Below are 18164 nucleotides of genomic sequence, written 5' to 3' on the forward strand. Positions count from 1 at the left end.
AGGATTTTTTTAGATTTGATTATTATGACACAAACATGCCATGTACATGATACACATATATACACATAGAGAGAGAGAGAAAAGAAAACAGCAATTTTTATATGATTTTCACACACAGTAAAAAAACCCATCTCTCTCTCTCTCTCTCTCTCTCTCTCTCTATATATATATATATATACATATATGAAATAAATGTTTCTATATTAATGTACCTTAGATATATGTACTTGTCTTGAATATACAAATAGTAAATGACAAACTTGTTGTTACCACAACCTTGATTTTGAATTTATAGAATTACAAATAACATTATTTTCACAATTTAATTGTAAATTTACAATGTATAACTTTGAAAATAAATTAAAAAATAAATGTATATTTATTATCATCATGATTTTTTAAATATATATATATATATATATATAATGTACAACTCAACCAAATTCCCTATATGTATACAATTAGTTATTTTTATTATAGAATACTAAACACATATACTTAGTATATTAAGTATGTAAAGTTTTTTTTGTTGAGTTGTTTAGTTTCACTTAATAATATGATCTTGTTTTTGTTTAGTTTTTATTTTAATATTTCATGTATTAGTAAACATTTCAAGTGCACTAGAGAAATTTAAATATGTTAAGTAAATGCTTGATTAATGTATTTATTTTCTTATATAAAAAATGATGTATTTGGTCAATGTTGTGAATATCTCCTATTAAATCTAAAAATAGATTAGAAAAGTTCGAGCATCATGATTAAAAAGTAAATAAAAGATAAAAAACAAGAATGCTCTCCCTTAATGTATTATTTTTATTATTTGTAATTACTATACTTTAACTGAAATACATTCATCTTCTTTCTTATAGTTCTGGTACACTTAAAAATGAATCATTTTTATACTATGTGTAGTTTTTATACCTGGTAGACTATTCATTTGGATTGTTGACATCTATATTAGATATATATTTTTTAAATAAAATATTCTTTAACATAAAAATAAATACTAAAATAGTTTTAGTTGAATAATACCATAATTCGTTTTTTAGATTGTATACTTTTCATTATATTTGTTGTCTAGTTTGGAATAGCATCAAAACGTGTAATTTTTTTTAAAATAGTAATAAAGTTGTTTTACACAAATGATCACTCAAAATATTTTCATGGCTATTGAATAATTAACTATTTAATATTGTATTAGTTTTTAGAATTAAATATGATTTAGAATTGCATCTTAGTTACATCAACATCTTATTACTTTAATTTTTAACTTTTTAGAATTGTTAAATCTTTTCTTCTTACATAGCATATAAAGATTTCATGTGGCAATTCAGAAAGTGTTATCTTAATGATAGTGTTTAGGTTTATAACATGACATTTTTTTTATTTGTTTATTTTATAACAATAATTATTTTTAGATGTACAACCAAACTTAGACTCAATATACTGTTTAAAACATAAGTTCTAGAATGTTTGACATAGAAATTGATGCAATCTAATTTAAGTAGTTAACAAGTATTAATATTCAAAAAACATGAAAAACATGCATGTCATGTTACAAGCCAAATTACAATAATTGAAACCAATTAAAAATATCAAAACCAAATCACAATATAATCCATTCAAAAAATGTTTTGAAACTTTAAAATTTTAATATTATATATACACAGCGGATTTCATTCATTTCACCTAAATCTAACTGTGTAACATCAGTTTTATAAAATTTCAATTCTGAGATTACTTCTAAAATAAATAAAATCTAGTTTAAGTTTGGTTTTATCAAATTTTTGAATGATGTATTTTTGGTAATAGATAAATTTATCAAATTTGTAATTTTTTTGTTTGATGTTACAAGATAATGTTTATTAGATTTTTTTTAGGATTTATTTTTAAAATTTATATATATATATATATATATATATATATATATATTAAAATTTAATAATGTTTTATTTTCTAAATAGAGAGTATTTAATTAATTTTAAAAGTGAATATTTAAAATATTAAAAGAAGAAATTGATAATTAAAATTAAAATTAAAAATTAAATTTTTTACAAAGATTTTAGGATATTAATAAATTATTAGAAGAACAATAATAATTTAATAAAAATCAATGATTTGTAAAAGAAACAAAGAGCAAGGTTTGAGGTTTTAAAAGAATAAGTAAGATTTTAAAATATTAGATTAGAAACAAGATAATTAGATTTAAGACTATAAGCAAGACAATATTAGTAGTATTAGCAAAATAGACATTAATTTACACATGTATAAATACTTTTATATAATTTTTTTTGTGTTTGATTAAGCTCTGGATCCATTAAAATCTCTTAAGATTTCTAAAAAAATTGAAAATTACTTAAATAAGATGTATATTGTATTATAAGGCCATTGCTTCTTTTTATTTTAGATCTCAAAATCGTCACAAAGGCATTCAATAAATAGCAAGTAAGGTTGTCACAGTCCATGTACATTAAGTGAATAAAATGAAATATATTACCATAAGAAGAAATGATCATTTGTTTTTACAAAAGATTATAATATGTTGTAATTTATCTAAATTTATACTATAAATTGTATATTTATAATTTTTTTTTGAGGATTTTACATATTATATAATATTTTGAATTCTAAAAAATATTTTGTGCAAACATATAAAGATATATATGACATCTTAGATTATTATTCAATGTGATATGGACATCCAAAACTTCTAAGTTAATATTTGAATTAATTAAAGTATTAGGGGGATTATAAAGGTTTTTAAAAATATTAAAGAAATTAATACAAATAATTATAATATAAAACATATAAGTCTATATGATTTATAAGAGATTAAATAATAATAAAGATAAAACATAATGTTTGTTTTGATGCATTTAATTTTGTTTTATTTATATGAATATAAATATTATATAAATTTATAAAATAAAATAAAATAAAATAAAAGATAAATAATTATAAGTAATTATTTTAAAGATAAAACAAAATAATAGTCTCTAATCACATAGTTTCTACTATAATTCCAAAATGTTAGTTTTAATAGAATGTAATAAAAAATTGATGTTATATCTTGAATTATAGATTTTTGTTCTATTACAATAATATTATAGTGTATATTTTAGTTTACAAAAGTGAGTACACAAGTTGTTCAATTATCATGTATATGTTTTTATTTTATTAAATTTATTCTCAACTTTGATGATTTGAATCAAGTTATGTTAATTTTTATTAGATCAACTTCTCTTTGTATATAATTTTTATTAGAAAAAGATACTATTTATGTAATTATTTTGAATATAAATTATTTATATATATATTAGTCATTTTATATGTAAAAATTTAATAACTATAAAAAAATTTGTACAATTTATTTGAAGTATCAATATTTTGATTTAATTTTTTTGTATTGTATTTAAAAAATTAATCATTTAATATATATAGCACAAAAATTCTTAAAAATATATCTCTTATAGAAAATAGCTCAAGCAAGAGGGGGGGGAGACAAATACATGGAATAAACATGAGAAGATAAAAATCCTCTCTTATTTGTTTTATGCTTCATTATTTTCATCAAAAGTGTTTTCATCAAAAACATCAAAAGTAAAGCAAAACTAAAGTTTCCAAGGTGTTAATAAAACCCATGCCATTGGCCATAATTATTTTTATATGACTCAACTTTTTCTTATAATAGACATGGTAGTATATGATGTTATGTTGTAATGTGGATGGTGTCATGTAGAGTTTGTTTGTCATAGTATTAGAATTGGTTTATCTTCTTAGTTTATGTACTATGAGGATATGTTTGATAGCGATTGTTGATCTTGTTGGAAGGAATAAGGATGAGTATATATCTATTGAGGATTTTTTACACAACAACTTATTATTCTATTTTGGTTATTGTATAGGATCGTACTCAAGATTGAGTTGGCTATTTTTTTTATAAGATATTTCTAATGTGAATAGTAAGTTGCGAATTCCATTTGTTGACATCTTCATGTCAATTTAATTTATTTTGGAGTGAGGAATTTAAATTTTCTTTATTTTAGTATAAAGAATCAAGTGAATTTTAGTACTAAGTTGCGCTTTTTTAATTCTTTATATCGTAGATTATTTTTGTTAATTCATAATATATTTTTATGATTTATCAGGTTTAGGTTTTAGGATTTAGGGTTTATACAAGGAAGTAAAAATAAATAAACGCTAGTACTGCCTTCTTGAAGAAGAGACTTCTACTTACTTTTTAGGAACATAAGTGAAGCAAATCAAAATAAATGAGATAATTAATTAATATATACATTTTTAGGAGGAGATTAAGAATAGGTTTTAGCCAAAATCACCTTAAAATATAAGGATTTGATACCCAAAAAGGACGGATTGTGAATCAAGGTCGAAATTAGATCCTAAGGCACAAAATTTCACTCTAATAGCAACTCGAAGATTCTTTGGTTGATTTGAGAATGGAATTTAAAAAATGTCATATGAAAAGATTTTTGAAAGTTGATTTCATGTAATTTGAAGGCATATTGACATTCAAGAGGGCTTTTCAAAGTAAAAGATATCCTCAATTGATTAAGATTTTAAGAAATAAAAATAAGTTTACAAATTTGATGATTTTATGAGTGTTGTAGCATATTTTTGAATGAAGCTTTGTCAATTTGTCATTTTGCTCATTTTTAATTTTTACAAGAAATTTCATGTCAATTAAACAATTAGATTTAAGATTGTGAGAGTTTTTGTAGGTTATTATCTCAGATAATTAAATTATCGCATCAATGAGAATTTTTGTGATTTTCCATCATTTACAAGTTTGAATGAAGCAAAAATTGGTAAGAATCATTTATATTTATAAGACTATATATTAATCAAATTTTAAGCAATAAAATGGGTTTTAAAAGATCAATTGCTATTAGAAGATTATTATTGAAATTGAAGAAAGAAGGCAATCAACATTTGAGAGATTTTGAGAGCTTTTCTTTCAATTGGTGAATTTCATTCTTTTCAAAATTTTTATGCTTCACAAGTTGCATGTAGATTAAAACCTGAATAAAATTTAAGTCAAGATCAATGATTCAATTAATGTTTATTGAGGTTTTAAATCAACTATAGTCATTAATTAGTATTTACTTAAGATTTCTTTGAGATTGTTTAATATTTATTTAGAATTTGGTTAGAATTTAGGATTTATTTAGAATTTGATTAGGATTTGATTTAGAATTTGATTAGGATTTGATTAGTATTTTATTAGGATTTGATCTAAGGATTAGGATTTTATTAGAATCTTATTAAGTTTTGTTTAGAGTAACCTTAAGATTTAGTTAGGATTTACTTAAAACTTATTTAATTTTTATTTAGGATTTTTATTTTTAGTGTTTTCTAAATATTATTATTAATTATTTAATTTATTTTTTATTTTTTTTATTTTTTGTATTTCTTAAGGATTTTTTTATTATTTTTGTTTGAAATTATTTTATAACTTCTTTATATTTTTTTTGTAATTTATTTTCAATTTCTTTTAGATTGATTAAAATTTAATAAAGGTTGTTAAATATTAATTAGAACTTATTTAAGATTCTACTAGACTTAGTAGGATCTTATTGTTGTATTTCTATTTACCTTCCACAGTTAGATGCGTGGTACATTTTCAAGCAGGAATTCATATTATACAACAATGACTTAAAGACTTAGAATTTTTTACTATAAGCAAAAAAGTGTAAGGGATGTATGGAAGGATTTAAAAAAAATACACAAAGTAAAAAAATACTTTGAGCTTATTATACTTGATTTTTAAGTTCTGTATTATTTAAATAAATAAAAGTATCAATATTACCATTCATATATGCAAATTACAAAAATTAATTGATCAAATTTCTTCTATTAGAGTGAACATCTTTGATACAAATTTGTCATTGAATTATTAGAGAGTCTTTTGAAATCCTACCATATATAAATAATAATATTGAAAGTAAGACCTTCAACTAAATTGACATTGCAAATATTCATGGCTTAGTTATTGGAAGAAGATTTTGATGACTATGATATAGAATCAACTTTAGAAGTAGCATTGACGACAAGTAATTGTCATAGATATATATCTATTATAATAATTATTTAAAAATATGATTAAGTAGAGATAAATAAAAATAAATTAATTTCATAATAACTTTTATAAAAGCTTCCTAGAAGCTTTCTAGATGTTTTATTTTATTTTATATATATTTATAGTTGATTGATAAATTAAAAACTTGATCAATAAGCTAATTACATGCCACATGTATTGGTAGCTTGTGCAACAAGTTAACTATGTGGCGCTTATATAAAAAACTTATCTTACAAGTTAAAATATATGTCATGTAAAATCAACACTTTTTTGGAGGTCTTATAGAATGTTGCCACATAAATCTTAGATAGATTATATATATTGAAATAAGAGTGAAGTCTTCTTTACTTTTGTCAATTCCTTTCTTACTCGTAGTTTAGATTCAAGAGTTTTTAGTTTCTTTGTCTTTTGACAATAGCCATTCTAGTTTATTTTTTAATATACGTATTTTTTATTTCTATTTTATTATATTTTTTTGAAAGAGTTTCACTTCTTTATTTGCTTTCATTGAGTTCTTATCCTTGAGAAATTGAAAAAAATACACTTATAATATGAAAGCTTTGTTTTTTTTTTTTTTTTTTTTTTTTTTTTTTTTTTTTAAATTAAGAGTGGATTATCTCTTTCTCTTAATAAGATTTAAGTATATTAGGAGTTACAAATTATCCTCTTCTAAATTGATATTGTCTTTATTTATTTATTTTTATTTATTTTTATTTTTTTAAGTTTTTTTTTCTATTTGTCTTGAGTGATATTAGACATCTTTTATTTTTTTTGTATTATCATGACAAAGCTTCTTGAAATAAATAGTACAATGGTATAAATATACGAGCAATTATAGGAGTTAATGCTTGCAATGCATCAACTCACTTTATCATCACAGGGAGTAACAAGAATGATAAGGAGTCAAGATATAGAGATGATTGGAGCTGCTTCATTATTTGTACCAAATCATATTTTTTTTCCTATAGGAATATCCTTCTAATATTAGAGAATCAAAGATTGCATTGTCCAAGAAGTTTAATGGCATAAGATGTAAGTTTTGAAGATTTATCAATTTAGTACAACTTGTGATTAAACTTCAACTCTAACGCTATCGAATTGTAAGATTGTAAGTTAGATTTATTGGTATGCTCCTTTCAAATTCAAAATTATTATAATTTTTATCTTTTTTTTAAATGATAAGATTCAATATTGAATAATTTGGAGGCTTTTTTGGTAGAGTTTTGATCCATGTATGGAAAACATGATGCAATTTGTGTTGCAATCAATAAGATCCATATTTTATGGCAAGGCAATTTATTGATAATATTATATGTTTTATAATTTTGAAAACTTACAACTGATATTAAGTAAAATGATACTACATTTGTTAGTCAATTTTTCTACAAATTATAATATAAAATAAATATATTGATGTTCAATTTACTTGATTCTCAAACATTAAGTCAAGCAATTAACTTTGCTATAAGTTGTGATAATTGACTTTTTAAATTTTGATTTAAAAGTTGCATAAGTATACCCTAAAATTATTATAATTCAATGATAATATGAACATCTTTTCAATACACATTCAGAAGTAAAAGATATACAAAATGATGTCGTATGTTTCAAACTTCTCACTCAACAAGAAAAGACTTGTCATTATTAAAATTGATTGTGCTTGTATTCTTGAGAAGTTAAGTACATTGCTCAATATTTTCCAAAGAAGAAAACAACCATAAAATGAAGAGTATAGATATCAAAAAAGATATTATATTAAAAAAAGTTTCTCCAGCAACAATATGGACTATGTCGTTACAACCTTACACAATACCTAGTGAAGGTCACATTTTTTTTATTTAGAATTTTTTTCTTATTTTACAATAAATATTATTTTAGTATCTAAACATCACAAAGCCTCTATCTAGTTAAATTCAAGAACCTTAGTATATTTTTTAGATAAAGAATTTGCTAAAAGACATAGCATACCTTTAATGAAGAAAACTACATGTTGTCATGATGTAATACGACTATATAGTGAAATTATAATCAAAATTGAATTTCTAATTAATATATAATTATCTTAGTTCAATTAATATGTAATTATCTTAGTTCAATTATAATTTGAGGTATCTAAATATGGATTTAATAAAAGCCTCTTAAGTTATTTTCTTATCTTAATAATTAGTAGGTTGAAGGTTAGTTAGTAATTTTACCTTCTAGGTTGTAGAGACTCTTCTACTACCTTAGAAAGACCATAAATTAATAAAATCAGGTTAGAAGAGATAAATAATTAATATAGTTGGTACTAGGATTAAGTTGAAATTAGGATTGGGCTAAAAAATCCTTATCATATGATAGATTGATACTCAGGGGTCGATCGTTTCTGAGAAAGGGTCGAAATCAAACCTTTGGCCACTAATACAATGGCCTAGGGCAAATAAAGATTTTATTTGAAGATTGGAAGATAAGATTTGAGAGCTAGCTTGAATTTCTTTCTAGAAGCATAAGAATTGTTTTTGGAGGGTTTTTGAGGACTTAGTAATTATTGTTTGAAGTTAAGGTTTGTATTGGTGATTTGGATTTTATATAATATAATTAGGGCTAGCAATTTTAGCTAATTTGTACAATTTGTATAACATCTAAAATTAAAAATTTGATATTGTTTGGATTATAAGGTGTCCTAAGTGTATAAATTTTTTTGTGATATTCTAATAGCATAGTTTAGAGATATTTGATTTTTAGCACAAGAGGGTTTTAAAAGTTGGCAATTTGAGGTTAGGTAGGATTTCTATGATATCTAGAAATCTATTAGTTGGATCAAAGTGAAATTTAGCATGGTGTTGAAAGACTTGAAGATCAAGCTATACACCAATTTTGAATCAAAGTTAACAATTAGAAAGGAACAAATCACTACTAGATTTCTGCTTCACTTTTCAAGTTGGCAGCCAAGTGACATCAATGCAATTTTTGGAGGTTTTCTCAAAATTTGTAAGTTCGATTGGGCTAAAAATTCTTGAGCATATAGAAGACTTACATTGAAAATTGCATGCAAAATTTTACATCAAGTGGACAATCGGATTGGATGTTACAGCTTGTTAAAGTTCACTGATTAGGATTGGGAATTATAAGAAAAATCTAAATTGCTTAAATATAAAAGTAACAAGGTAATTAGGATTTATATATGGTTAAGGCTACTAAGAAGAGTGTTTTTAGTAATTTTTAATTGAAATTTAGATTATATTCTTCTCATATATGTAAAATCTATTAGGAATTCTAAGATACTTATAAAACACAACCTCACCTTCTATTGCTAGGTGCCTGGTGCATTCCCGAGCAAGATAACATGTAATTTGACAACATGTTCACATAGAAGTCAGAGATGATCATTTATTATCTTTAAAAAATAACAGTCATGAAATTCTTCCTATAGAAATAATAACTAATGATCATAGTAGTTTTTTAATATTTAATATTATTGAATCTCCTTCTAATTCAATCATTTTAGATTTATTATGGCTAGAAAAATATAACTCAAAAATAGATTGGAATTTTCATATTTTTGATTTTTTTGAAAGTATAATTAAGAGTATAATTGATCAAGTAGAAAGTCATAAGTTTAGTATAACTAAATGTGTATTTGTAGATGCAAGAGCTTTTTTACATGTTACAAAAAAGAGATTATCTTGTGTCATTTATGCTTCACGTGTTTCTAATAGTGGAAAGTCTTCAAGTGGCATTCCAAGTCAATATTAAGATTTTAAAGATGTATTTGAAAAAAATATATAAATAATCTATGAAAACATTATCCTTATAATTGTTCAATTAACCTTCAAAAAAGAGCTCAACTGCCATTTGAATCAATTTACTATTTATCACAAAATGAGCTGAATAAACTTAAGGACTATATTGAAAAAAATCTAGCTAAGAACTTTATATACCATTCTAAATCTTCAAGAAGAGTTCCAATTTTATTTCCAAAGAAAAAAGATGGATCATTGTGAATGTGTGTTAATTATCAAAGACTCAATAAAATCTTCATTAAGCATAGGTACTGGCTACCTTTGATATCTGGACTTCTTGATTAGCTGTATCAAGTTAAGATCTATATAAAAATAGATCTACAAAGAACATACAATTTGGTAAGCATCAAAGAAAGAAATGAATTGAAGACTATGTTTTAAATAAGGTAAAGACATTTTGAATACAATGTCTTGCCTTTTGGACTAAAAAATCCAGTACTAGCTTTCTAACATCTAATGAATGATGTTTTTGAGAGTTTTTAGATGACTTTATTGTCTATTGCCTAAATGACATCTTAATCTATTTTAAGATCACAGATGAATATGAACTTCATATTTGTTATATATTACAAAAACTAAAAGTTGTTAGATTCTATGCCAAGATACAAAAGTGTGTATTTACAATACTTAGGTTGATTTCTTAGGATACATCATTTTAAATGATGGACTTAAGATGTATTCCAAAAAATTCAAGTTATGATGGATTAGAAGATATTAAAAATAGTAAAAAATATCTAATATTTTTTGAAATTTGCCAACTATTACTAGATCTTCATCAAGAACTTCTCTTAAGTTGCAACTCCACTTACACATTTGACTTGCAAAGTCAAACTTTAATAGAATTAAGCAACAAAAATAACATTTGAAGCTTTGAAAACAACCTTTATTTCTGCACTAATCTTGTATCATGTTAACTTTTTAAAGTCATTTTTTATGGAAAGAGATGTACTAGACTTTGCTTTCTCTGCTATGTTATCATAAATAGAAATAGATGCTAAACTTCACCTGCTAGCTTTTCACATCCCAATTCAATCGAATGACTTAGTAAGGGACAATAATAACAAATTGTGAAAACTTGAAAATTTAAAACAATCAATTGGGGTAGGCGTTTGTTGTTTTAATAAAAGATTAAGTGGAACATTGTTCTCTTCAATAGCAACGGGTAGTCCAGCGGTTCCAATAACAGTACAAATAGGTGACGTGAGCGATTGCACGATTAGCGTGGCTCTATTATCTACTTTTAGGGATTTTTTGAGTATCGATCCCGATCAATATTTGTCTCAGTTTCTAATAGTATGTTTAGCCAATAATGGAAGAACTGAAGTTATTTGGTTACGATGGTTGTCAATAACCTTAAAAGACATGGCGTTTGAATGGTACAACCATCAACCAATGGAACAATTTTCTAATTGGAAAGCATTAAAGAATACTTTTTTAATCTATTTTTGCCCAATTGGTTTTGAGGATAAACTTCGAGAAAGATTAATGACTAGCAAAATGGGTCCAAGAGAGGCAATGGAATCATACTATGGTCGTGTGGCAGATATACTTTGAAAGTGGCAAAATCACCAAATGCATGAGGCTATTGTATTGTCTATATTAATCAATGGATTGCATCGACTCGAACTAAAAATGTTTGTAAAAGAGGCTCAATCAAATACAAAAATTGCATCTCTTAATGGAGCCAAGTTTTGGGAGGAATGCCATTATTATCAGTTTTTAACTACGGGTGACATGATGATTCTAGTTCAAGGCAGCTATCAAAATCCGACTTGGAATGGATCAGTAGATGGTTATTCACAAATGTTAGAAACAGTGGCCAATTCAAGTGCCAATATTCAGGGGCTAGTTAATGTCACCCTATTGCAAGCAATACTACCGAATGTGACAACAACATATGCTCCATATTTTTCATATCAACAACAAGCGTTAATTACTATAGATTTACCATTAATACCAGCCCCAAAAGATTCCAATGAAACCTTGTTATTGAACTTGATGAAGAAAATGGAGGAAATGGCCGTTAATATGGCCAAGGATAAGGAGAAGAGGCACAAGCCTACCAATATTAGGACCAATGTATAGTGCAATAATTGTAAGGGCCATGGTCATTTAGTAATAGAATGCCTTTAACCCTCTTAAATAATGGGTCAATGTACATTTTGCGGAAGAAAGCACTTAACAACTAATTTTTGGAATTGGCAAAAGCAACAACAATTCAGTAATCAGACCATAATCCCACCAACTCAATAGAAAGTCAATCAAGTTCAAACGAGAAATACATATCAATGGAATAGAAATCGATCTAATCGACAAAATCAAGCATTTAATAACTTTCAAAGTTTCAATTTTAATCAGGGGTCTATATCAAACCTCCAAAACTATGGAAAAGAACAGTAAAGGTATTAGCAATATGCTCCATCGGCGTCTTTGAACCAAGTACCCTCCCTACCAATGGGATAATTATGATCATTTTCTAATCCTACATGAAACAAGCCTAGTAGGTATATACCAGTGGAGACATCCAATATGCTTGATGGAGGTACAAGAAGACTACTTTGTTCTTCATATTGCAGATAGATTGGTCATTATGTTAGGAAATGTCTCAATCCTAGAGACAATGACAATTATGTGCCAGTGTGTGGAAATTGCAAGTAATTGGGGCATACTTATCAACAATGTAATGCTCCGTTCAATTTCAATAATTAAGATCAGTAGATCTAAAACCATGGAAGAATGGAGCAGATAAATCAAGGTCCTCAAGATTCTCTGGTAAATTGGGTGGAATGTATCCAAGCCGTTCTTATCATGAGTCAGCAAAAGGGGACATGAGTTAAGAACAAGAACTCGATGAAAAAACAATTCAGACAAGTGAGCCTTCACTCAAAGAGAGGTAACAAAATATATGTAAACAAGTATATATATTGAAAGAGAAACTGGAATGGCTATTGCCAAAAGACAAGAAAACTAGACCCTTGAAACTAGATTAGAAGCAAGAAAGGAGTTGACAAGAATGAAGAAGCCTTCACTCTTGTCTCTATATATACTCTATAACTAGGGGCTACGTGGCGACGTTCTATAGGACCTCCAATCTGTGTTGACTTTGTAGGGTACATGCCTTGACTTACAAGACAAGTTTTTTTATGTGTGGGCCACATAGATAGCTTGATCTTCAAGCTAACAACATGTGTGGCAAATGGCCAACTTGTTGACCACGTTTTTAATCCAAAAAGTCAATTAAAGACACCTATGAAATCAAAGCAACATCTAGGAAGTTTCTAGGAAGCTTTCATATTAAATATTATAGAATTAACTTACTTTTATCTACTTTTACTTACTTCTACTTATTTCTATATGTAATTATTAGCTTACATGATTATGGCCGTGATATTACCCCCCCTTCTAGAGACGAGTTCCACGAGGAGCGATCATCATATGTTGAGGAAATCTATGATGCGACGAATTGTATTTGCCACATACTCTGATCTCTGTTCTCTTCGAAGATGATTGATAGGGCCTCTCAACCATCGGTAGTGTCCCATACCAAGGCGGGAAGACCACCCAGTTATTTGATCATTGTTGAGGCCTTCATAACTTCCTTCGAATAGAATATTTGGAACACCATCAGGAGTTGTTCCTACCTCTAGCAAAATCACCAAACATCGGGAGTCCCTTCCCAAATCATGATACCAAACGTGTTGTATCTCACCATCTATTCGAGGAAGAACATGTCGTTCTTGAAGATCTTCATCTTGATTGCGTCGTCTTGAAGGTTGTGACAATCGTAATGTCTCATCCGGCAGGTCAGCAAATGAAGGCTCTTGAGTTGAATCGGCTGCTTGTTGGTTCTCCATCTCCTGAGTACTACTACTACAACGAAGCTACGAACAAGAATTGAAAGTAGAATGTTATCTTGCCTAGATGTTGTTTTTTTTATAAAGAAGGTTTTCATCTTGTTTTTAATGGATGTCGTCGATAAAAAGCCTCCACCGCCTTTGTTGCATTTGCAAGATTCTTTATTGGCTCCCATGTGCGTTCACTAATACCATATCCGCGCCAATGGACAAGATATTCTAATTTATTTCGGCACCGCCTTGAATCTAAGATTTCTTCTACTTCAAACTCTTCATTATTGTCCACTTCTATAGGATGAGGTGGAGCTTGTCGTCTTCTTGGTATGTCCACTATCTTGTATGGTTCAAGAAGAGACACATGGAATAGTGGATTGATTTTCATTGACTCTGGTAGATCTAAACGATATGCAACTAGATTGATTTGTGCAGAAATAGAAAATGGTCCCAGCCTTCGATAGTCCAACTTGTCACAAGGATGAGTGGTCTTGATATTGTGACGAAGTAGCCATACCTTATCACCCAAGACGAATGATGGTTGTTCCTTTCGATAGACATCCACATTGGCCTTTTGTTGTTCTTGAGCCTCTTTTAACTACGCCTTCATCGTTGCATGTAGCTCTGATAAATGAATTACCAAATCTTTTGCAGCAGGATTATTAACTTTTGAAAAGTCAAAAGTATCAAGTCGTGGATGATAACCATAATTAGCAAAGAAAGGTGTTTGTTTTGTAGAAAAGTGTACCGTATTTTTGTAAGCAAACTCTGCCAATGGCAAAAGAGTTGTCCAATCATCTTGTTGGTAATTAATGGTACATCTTAAATATTGCTCCAAAACTTGATTAACACGCTCCGTTTGTCCATCAGTTTGAGGATGGAATGCCGAAGATAGTTTTATATCCACTTTAAGAATCTTGAAAAGAGTCCGCCAAAATCTTGATACAAATTGAGTTCCCTTATCTGATATAATATCTTTGGGTAATCCATGATAGCGATAGATATTGTCAAGAAAGAGCTTAGCTATTTCTTCACCTGTGATAGTTTTTGTACATGGTACAAAATGTGCCATCTTGATAAAAAGATCTACTATCACGAATATAGAGTCATAAGAATCTAAGATTGAAAGATCCGTGATGAAGTCCATAGAAACAGAAGACCATGGTTGTTCTGGAATGGGTAATGGCTGAAGAAGTCCAAAAGGTCGATGACGAGGAGTTTTCGATCTTGAGAAAACATCACATGATTGTACAAAATCTTTAACTGCCTTCCACATTTGAGGCCACTAAAAATCCCTAAATATCAGCTCCAAAGTCTTATTATACCCGAAATGTCCTACTGCTGGGAAGTCGTGACGAGCTTGAAGAACACGTAAACGTGCTTCTCCTTCTGGAACATATAGGTGTCCTTCGAAATAGAGTAGGTTGTTCTTGAATTCAAATTTAGATGGATCATGAGATTTAAAAGAATTGTTCTTGATATCATGAACAAGAGGGTCTGAAGACATACTTAACTGGACTTGCTTAAGAAAAGTTAAATCAACAGTCAATGTTGATTTTATTGCTCGAAGATGAAATTGTTCCGGCTTCAAGAGAATCGTTCTTTGTTGCTCAAAAGCTGCATCTCCTTCTTTTGGTGCAAGATAAGAACGTCTAGATAAGGCATCAGATAAACCTTGTTGTTTTCCTAGCCGATAAGTGATGATGAACTCGAATCTTGATAAAGATATGCTCCAATGAGCTTGGCGACGATTTAATACGCGTGCTGACATAAAATATTCGAGGTTCTTGTGATCCGTATACACGGTGACTGGACTAGAAGAGCCTTCTAGATAATGACGCCATTCTTGAAAAGAATCCACAATTGCAAGAAGTTCTTTGTCATGGATCTCATAATTGTTTTCTGCTGCTGAGAATTTTCTTGAATGAAAGGCTACTGGATGAAGTTTGTCATCTGTTCCCATTTGTGATAAAACTGCACCCAGAGCAAAGTCCGATGCATCTGTTTCCATAAAGAATGCTTTGGAAAAATCAACACGATACAAGATTGATACAGAAACAAACGTTGTCTTCAAAGATTCAAAAGCAACTTCCGCTGCTTGATTCCATTGGAGTTTGTCTTTACAAGTCAAACGTGTAAGTGGAGTTGCAACTCGAGAGAAGTTTTTGATGAAGATTCGATAGTAGTTGGCAAATCCCAACAAATATTAGATATCTCTTACCATTTTTGGGATCTTCCAGTCTATAATAGTTTGAACTTTCTTAGGATCCATCATAAGTCCATCATTTGAAATGATGTAACCTAAGAAATCGACTTGAGTAGTATGGAATACACACTTTTCTATCTTAGCATAGAGTCCTGCATCTCTTAATTTTTGTAACACATGACGAACATGAAGTTCATATTCTTTTGGATTCTTAGAATAGATCAAGATGTCGTCTAGATAACATACCCCAAAATCGTCCAAAAACTCTCAAAAAACATCATTCATTAGATGTTGAAAAGCTGTTGGTGCATTTGTAAGTCCAAAAGGCATGACGTTGTATTCAAAATGTCCATACCTAGTTCGAAACGTAGTCTTCCATTCATCTCCTTCTTTGATGCGTACTAGATTGTATGCTCCCCGAAGATATATTTTTCTATAGATCTTGACTTGATTCAACTGATCAAGAAGTCCAGATATTAAAGGTAGTGGATACCTGTTTTTGATGGTAATCTTGTTGAGTCCTCGATAATCAACACACATCCGCAATGATCCATGTTTTTTCTTCACAAATAGAATTGGAGCTCCTGCCGGAGATTTAGAATGGCATATGAAATTCTTAGCTAGATTTTCTTCAATATACTCTTTGAGTTGAGCCAACTCATTTTGTGATAAACTATAGATTGGTCCGAATGGCGGTTGTGCTCCTTCTTGAAGGTCAATTGAGCAATCATAGAGACGATGTTCCGGGAGTGTATCCGCATTCTTTTTTTCAAATACATCTTGAAATTCTTGATATTGGCTTGGAATGCCAGTTGAAGTCTTTTCACCAATAGAAACGGGTGTAGCATAAATAATGTATGGTGATTCTTTCATAGCAGCATGCAAGAAAGCTTTTGCACCTATAAATATGGGTTTAATTGAACTGAACTTATGACTCTCTACTTGCTTAATTACACTGTTAGTTATACTTTTAGAGAAAGTGAGAGTTCGAAAAATCCTATCTATTTGAGGGTTATATTTTTCTAACCACGATAAACCTAAAATGACTGGATTAGAGGGAGATCTAATGATATTAAATACTACAAAACTATTATGGCCATTGATTATTACTTCTATAGGAAGGGTTTCGTGAGTAATATCTCCAGAAGACAATGGACGACCATCTATGACTTCTACATGAACAGGTTTAGTTTTCTTTACTAAAGATATGCTATGTCTTTTAGTAAATTCTTCATCTAAAAAACACGCTGAGGCTCCTGAATCTAATAAGGCAGAGACTTTGTAATGTTTAGGTGTTAAAATAACATTTAATGTAAAACAAAGAGAGGGCTCTGAGGAGAAAATAGAACCTTTACTAGAAGTTGTGCAAGGTTCCAGCCGCACGGTCCCTATTGTAGCTGGACAAACTCGTTTTCTGACATATTGTCTTCTTTCACAGCCATACTCCTCATTTTGTGATTGCGTCATTTCTTTGGACAATGTTGAGCAGTGTGCTTTGATTCTCCACAATATAAACATAATCCTTCTTGACGACGACTAGTCTTTTCTTGTTTAGTAAGAGGTTTGAAACGTACTGCATCAATTTGCATATCCTTTACTTTTGAATGTATGTGTTGAAGAGATATTGGTGTTGCCATTGAAGTATAATAACGTTGAGGTCCACTTGTACGATTCTCAAATCGGAATTCAAAAAGGCAATTTTTGCACTTCACAACAAAGTCAATTGCTTGACTCAATGTTTGAGGATCAGGTAAGTTGAGCATTAATTTTTTTACCTCATATTGTAATTCGTAGAGAAATTGGCTAAAAAGTACAGCATCATCCCACTTGATATCAGTTGCAAGTTGTCAAAATTGTGAAGCATATAACGTTACTGATCGATTGCCTTGTCATAAAATATGGATCTTATTGGTTGCAACACGAATTGCATCATGTTTTCCATACATGGATCGAAACTCTGCCAAAAAAGCCTCTAGATTATCCAATATTGGATCTCGTCGTTCAAGAAAAGATGAAAACTACGATAGTGCCGAACCTGAAAGAAGCATACCAATGAATCTAACTTGTGATCTTGGAGTTGGATAGCTTTGGGGTTGAAGTTCAATCACAAGTTGTACTTGATTGATAAATCCTCGAAACTTGGATCTGGTACCATCCAACTTCTCGGGTAGGACAATTCTTAGTTCTCTAACATTTGAAGGACGTTCCACCATAGAAAAAAGGACATGGTT

The sequence above is a fragment of the Physcomitrium patens genome, chromosome 25 (genome assembly GCF_059467195.1).
Source record: "Physcomitrium patens ecotype Gransden chromosome 25, ASM5946719v1, whole genome shotgun sequence".
Lineage (NCBI taxonomy): Eukaryota > Viridiplantae > Streptophyta > Bryopsida > Funariales > Funariaceae > Physcomitrium > Physcomitrium patens.